The following is a 6,934-nucleotide window of genomic DNA, read 5'->3' as shown; positions in this document are numbered from 1 at the left end:
ACCATGTAAAATCCATCACAGCCTCCTGATTAATTCTTCCAAGCGCAGACACTTACTCCAGGCCTAATCCTCCTCTGCTATTGTATCTCCCCACTGCTGATTCTCTTCATCTGCTTAACAAATTCTCTGCTTTTTGAATAGAACATCCAAAGCTGAGCATGTCAGGCATTAAAGTGAAACCATCTCCCAGCAGCTGGGCTGCCTTCTTCTCTGGTGGCCTGGTTTCTCCCAGATTTTGAGGCATTCTCAGTAGACTGGTATAAAATTATGGAATCCTTGAGTTAAAAGTGACTTTGAAGGTTGTCCACATCAGCTGCTTGCTTAATGCAGGAATCTCATCATTACCGCACTCCGAATAGGTGACCATCCCGTCTGTGCCTAAATATCCTACCTGGAGGAGATGCCACCAGCTCCTGAGGCTATTGCTATTAAACGACTTTTGTAATTCAAAGAGGGGATGAATCTATCAGTTTCAGTTCTCATTTTTCCAATCTTCGGCTCTCCACATTTCTCTAACAATTTGTGCTCTTTTTTCCCGAGGAAAATAAATCTTCATGAGAATTCATCATCATTTTAGTGTGAATTTCTCCAAACACATTTTTGTATGCACTTTTCACCAATGTACATATTTTTGCAAGCCATTTGCCACAATGCAGTGCATAGAAGTATAGTGTCAAGATCAAAGGAAGTAAGAGCACCACTTTGATCTGCCTTGCACAGACCCCCACCTGGGAAGTCCTGTGTCCAGTTCTGGGCACCACAGTTGAGAAAGGATATTAGGGAACTGGAATCTGTGCAGAGGAGGGCAACCAATATGTTTAAGGATCTGCAAACCAAGCCTTATGAGGAATGGTCGAGGGAGTTGGGTATGTTTAGCCTGGAGAAGAGAAGAGGTAATGTGATAGCTATCTTCAAATACCTGAAGGTCTGTCACATGGAAGTTTGTTTTCTGTTGCTCCAGAGGACCCAAACCAATGGATTCAAATTACAAGAAAGGAGATTCCCACTAAACATTAGGAAGACCTTTGTTGTGGTAGGAGTTGTTTGACAGGTGTCCTTTGTTGCAGGTTTTTAAATGGAGGTTGGGTGGCCATCTGTCATGGGTCCTTTAGCTGTGACTTCTGCACTGACCCTTGGGATCCAGTCCAACTCTACAATCCTATGATTCTATGCTTAATTTTTGTAGGTTGTTTTACTAATAGATGCATTTTTTGCACGCATGCACACACACACAACATTGGCTGGTTAGATAATTGCATCGCAAAAGTCAGGAAAGTGCGAATTTCATAGGCTGTCTGTGCTTTGGTTCTCATGTTATTTAGGAGTGTGATTTTGATAGATTCAGCATTAAATACAAATTGAATCAAATTTTCCCCCCATAATCCCTACCAGCATGTTTCTCCTCGTGTTTTGCTGAAATAGGCTTCTTGCAATTTCCACCGATCAGTTCTACCTCTGCTCTCTGGAGGAGCAGAGAACAAGTCTGCTGTGACAGCCCTTCAGGTATTGGAAGACTGCTAACATACCTCCCCTTAATCTTCTCTTCTCCAGGATAAACACACACAGCTCTTTCAGCCGTTCCTTGTAAGACATGCTGTAATATAATGCAGCATGGCTATATTCCCCACTCACCCCAGAGTCCACAAGGAATGAGCCACTAACTGGACTGGGCATCTCTATGTTTCAAGGCACAGGTAGACAAGGCACAGGGGCCTGGCATAGCTCAGTTGGTAGAGCATGAGACTCTTAATCTCAGGGTTGCAAGTTCAAGTCCCCTGCTGGGTAAAGGATTCCTGCATTGCAGAGGTTTGGAGTAGATGACCCCTGAGGTCCCTTCCAACTTTACAATACAGTCATACCTCTTGTTACATTTGGTTCAGGTTATGTCTTTTCAGGTTGCGTCCCGTGGCAACCTGGAAGTACTGGAAAAGGTTACTTCCAGGTTTCACCGCTCGCGCATGTGCAGATGCGCAAAATGATATCACGCGCATGTGCAGAAGCGACGAATCGCTACCCGCACGTACGCAGACGTGGGTTGCTTTCCTTTCAGGTTGCGAACGGGGCTCCGGAACAGATCCCATTCGCAACCAGAGGTACCACTGTATAATGATCTAATAACAAACTTTTTTTGCCCCTGAGGGAGGGAGGAAGAGCGGATAAGTACTCCTTGGTCTCATGGCAGGGGCATGGCCTGGATGTGTGCATATATAAATACAAGTCTCTCCTCAATGTGGCAAAGATGGGCAGGACCCTCCCCAACCCAGCATGGAGTGTGGGGGGAAGCACTTTGAAAGCCAAGATGATAGCTGAGTTGGTAGAACAAGAGATTCTTCATCTTGGGGTTGTGCGTTCGAGCCCCATGTTGGGCAAAAAGATTCCTGCGTTGCAGGGGGTTGGACTAGATGACCATTGTGGTCTCTTCCAACCCTACTATTCTATGATAATTCTACTATGTCAGCAGCAGCCAGTGGGATCTTCATTTTCAAACATTTCTCCAGTTGGGGCAGAGGAGGACAGATGCTATTCTACTCCAGCAGGGAGACATTGCACTCTTCCAAACTCACCAAACAGTTGTTTGCAGAGTTGAGATGGGTACAAAGGTGGTTGGGGGAGACTTTCCCCTGAGTACCTTCCTCCCCGTTACAGTCACACTGCTTCATGGGGAACCTGATTAACATGGGGAGATGATTGCATGGGGATGTCTCTCCCTGTACAAATTCCTGCCCATCAAAATCGCTCTCCCCAGCCTATACAAACAGCTGTTTTGTAGAGTCAGCACAAGGCAGCTTCCTATGTTCCTATTCAATTCAGCCCTTTACCCAGCAGCATGAAGACCTTACCCCCCCCCCTTTTTAGATGAAGGACAATAGCCCAGTCATAGAGCATATGCTTTGCATGCCAAAGATCCCTGGTCCCATCCTTGGCATCTCCAGGTTGGGCTGGGAGGGGCCTCTGGCTGAAACACTGGAGTGCTGCTGCTGCTGCCTGTCAATAAAGAATCACAGAATTGTAGATTTGGAAGGGACCCCACTGGTCACCTAGTCCAACCCCTGCAATGCAGGAATCTTTTGCCCAATGCAGGGCTCAAACCCACAGCCCAGAGGTTAAGAGTCTCATGCTCTACCGACTGAGCTATTATGCAGGTATTGATAAGACTGTTCAAGGTGGACCAATGGTCTGATTCAAGATGGATTGTTCTTATGAAGGGTTTCTGTTGGAACCTCTAACTTTGTGTGGGTGAAATGAAGCATATTGTACGCAGTAAAGAGTTGCATGCTTTGTTCTGCACACTTTTTCCATGCCCCTTCACACACCACTGGCATCTGCTTCCCACGAGAGAATGGGACCTCCAGGCTGAAAAGCGTTTCCCACCCTGATTTAGCTCCAACCCCAGTAGTCTTTTGCCACCATTTGAAAACTTTTTGTTTTATTGCAGAGACCTTTGGCCTGGAATCTTCTATTTCATTTTCTTTATCTTCTCTGGGGTGTGCGGCTGATGGTGCCAAACCTTGCAAATATCATCCCTGTTAAAATGGGTTGCCAACCATGAATGTTCTGAGCATAGGGGGGAATGTTTACCATACGATTAAACTCTTCTGGGTATAAGGATCAGTCGACCCTTCTATTACCAGAGCAGCCAGTGATGTCACACAGACCTCTATGATGTGGTAACCTGACACGTTAATGGTCTCTCAGGTATTGATCCTGCAAATTGGCCCTCAGGTTCCTCATGACATTAAAGGATGGCTTCCCGAAGAACCTGTGTCAGGTGAGACAAAATGCACCGCGCTTTGAACAAATTAAAATTGATCTTGGCTTGCTTGTTTTATCTGCTGTGGATTCTAATTCAGCTGGGGAGACATGTCAGTGGAATCGGGGTGGCCGTAAGGACACCGAATCTAATTAAGAACATCGGCAAAGGGGTTTTGTTTCTGGGCTTCATCCCATTGCTTCTGTGGGGACCCCATCCATCATCTTAGATCATGAGGCTGGATGTGGCAGGCAGAGGGAGCATCAGACTGAGGAAAGCACAGACCCATGGCATTATCCTCTGAGCCCTTTTCTGTGTAATTAGAATAATAATTATTTCAGTCTGGAGCTGTGCTTGATAAAAAAAAAAAATATCCTCCAAGGACTTTGGTCAAACTATCTGTGTGTGTGTGTGTGTGTGTGTGTGTGTGTGTGTGTGTGAGAATTTTTAGAAACCTCCCAATTTGTGATTTTTAACTGGATAGTGAGTTTGGACTCATCATGTCCAAAATCAGGGGAATTCATGCCAAAGTCACATTTTGGTCCACTATCTTGAATCAAAAAGGCACCCAGCATCTGCATACTGATAAAAACTGCTTCCCCCATCTCGGAGATCCATGCGCTGAGTTTGGCAACAATATCTTGAGAGGTAGCCAAACCTATCCAAAAAATGGGCAAACTCGTACCAAATTCATATTTGGTCCGCCATCTTGATTCAAATGGCACTCGGTGGCCCAACATTATTTTTTAAAAGCCCACCTCCACACTGGGAACCCTTGTTTTGAATTTGCTGATGATGTGTCAACAGGCAGCCAAACCTATAGACAGCAGGTAGACAGACAAATCACTTTCAAAAATATACAATACAGTCGTACCTCGGGTTAAGTACTTAATTCGTTCCGGAGGTCCGTACTTAACCTGAAACTGTTCTTAACCTGAAGCACCACTTTAGCTAATGGGGCCTCCTGCTGCTGCCACGCTGCCGGAGCACGATTTCTGTTCTCATCCTGAAGCAAAGTTCTTAACCTGAAGCACTATTTCTGGGTTAGCGGAGTCTGTAACCTGAAGCATATGTAACCTGAAGTGTATGTAACCCGAGGTACCACTGTAGATGCATTTCTCCCTTGGTCTTCAAGTTGGGTGTTTTCATCCTGACCCACATGAACCTGATCAACATTCCTCTCCTATTGTTTTTGGGACTGTTTCCCAAAACAGCTTTCCCCAACCTTGTGCTCTCTGGATGTTTTTGATTAATACTCCATCACTCCATCACTACTACCCCATCACCCTAGACTAAGCTGGCTGGAGTCTGACTACATCTGGAGAGCCACAGGTTAGTTCCAGTTGGAGGCAAGCTGGTGAGTAGGTGGAGCAGAGTCTTCTCCATCCTGGATTAAAAATCTGGGTTAGAGAAGAACTTGGGGTGTGTGGTGGCAGTAAGTGCATTGTTCACCTTATATTTCAGGTGAACATCATGTTACTACAACCATCAGTGGGATCTTAGACAGGACTCTTGCTCCACAGGGTTTAATCCAGCACTACCCATCAGCCCCAGACAGTATGGCCAATTGTGAGGGATGACAGGAGTAGCATCTAGAGGACATAAGGCTGGGGAAGCATGCCTGACTCTCAGCCCAGATGATACAGGAGGTAAATAACCCTTTCCTGATCATTGTCCAGAAGCCTGACATTAGATGGCTATTTTGTTGAATAAATACCAGATATCATGCCAGGCTGTTCATTTCCCTGCCTTCTCCCCTGTGTTTGATGTCTTGTCCTGCAAATACCACCACCTGATCTTGACACACACTTCCCCCTTTTAAAAGCAAACTTCCCATCCGAAAACGTTTCATTTGCTCCCTAAATTTACTTTGATCTCTTCCCTGAATGTTTAATCTCTTCTCATTGTATTACGGGCTTGTAATCCTGTTTTACATCCTGCTATCTATTTCCAAATTTTTTGTATAAATTTGCTATTCAACGTGACATTTACACAGCACTAAGGCAGTGCCGTCGTATTTACAAGAGAAAGAGCTACAGTGGAAAATCAACACCAAAGACAAAAATGCTGTTTGGGGGAGAGGAAGCCTGCCATAGCTTTGTTTAATTTTTAAGACCCTTTGGATGGGAACAACTCTCTCTCTCTTTAGAAAAAAATAATACATTTCATTATTTCTCCTGTGAGCAATCAGGACAACCACCAGAAGGATGCAAATGTATTTGTTTTGCTTTGGTTGCTGTGAAAAGAGTCAGAGGAGGGAAAGCACACTGTCAAATGCAGCATGCATTAAAAGAGAAAACACAGCACCATCCCAAATGGTTGAAGAAGGGCCGTGGCTCAGTGATAAATCGTATACTTTGCACACACAACCTAGTAATGTACACAGTTGCCTTATACTGAATCAGTCCTTTGGTCCATCTAGCCCAGTATTGTCCACACTGACTAGCCTCAGCTCTCCAGGGTTTCAAGTAGGGGTCTTTCCCAGCTCTGAGGTGCCATTGGAGATTGAGCTTGGGAACTTCTGCATGCACAGAAGATGCACCACCACTGAACTATAGCTTTTTCCTAAAGACTTAAAGCCATAGGGACCCCTGACCATTAGGTCCAGTCGTGACCGACTCTGGGGTTGCGGCACTCATCTCGCTTTATTGGCCAAGGGAGCCGGCGTACAGCTTCCGGGTCATGTGGCCAGCATGACTAAGCCATGGAAATGCCGTTTACCTTCCCACCGGAGCGGTACCTATTTATCTACTTGCACTTTGATGTGCTTTTGAACTGCTAGGTTGGCAGGAGCTGGGACCGAGCAACGGGAGCTCACCTCGTTGTGGGGATTCGAACCGCCGACCTTCTGATCGGCAAGCCCTAGGCTCTGTGGTTTAACCCATAGGAAGCTATTTTACACTGAGTCAGATCATTGTCGCATCAAATTCAGTATTGACAATACTGACTGGCTGCCTTTCTCCAGGATTTCCTGTGGGATTCCTTTCTACCTGGAGATGCCAGGGATTCAACTGGGACCTTGCAAAGCAGATGCTCTATTACTGAGCCATGTCCATGTCCCTAAGTTTGACCCCTGGTATTCCTCATGGAAGAATCTCATTCTTTCCAGGCTATAATCCTGATCTGCCTTGCTCCACACCCTCCTCAGGTGCTTTTTTCCGACTGGAATGTGTCATTGGAACT

At 45.6% G+C, this 6,934-nt stretch overlaps 1 long non-coding RNA gene across 1 annotated transcript; it reads right to left on the bottom strand.

Moving 5' to 3' along the window:
• Positions 1 to 3,410: 3,410 nt before the first annotated feature.
• On the bottom strand, positions 3,411 to 5,287 carry LOC309519883. The gene is made up of 2 exons (XR_014214048.1): positions 5,204 to 5,287; positions 3,411 to 3,760 (listed from the first exon to the last, which is right to left on the bottom strand). It is a non-coding gene; the product is annotated as an uncharacterized lncRNA (long non-coding RNA).
• Between the last annotated feature and the right edge of the window lie 1,647 nt (positions 5,288 to 6,934).

The sequence above is a fragment of the Podarcis vaucheri genome (assembly GCF_965113315.1).
Source record: "Podarcis vaucheri genome assembly, chromosome: 15".
NCBI classification, from domain to species: domain Eukaryota; kingdom Metazoa; phylum Chordata; class Lepidosauria; order Squamata; family Lacertidae; genus Podarcis; species Podarcis vaucheri.
This window is presented reverse-complemented; position numbering and strand designations above follow the sequence as displayed.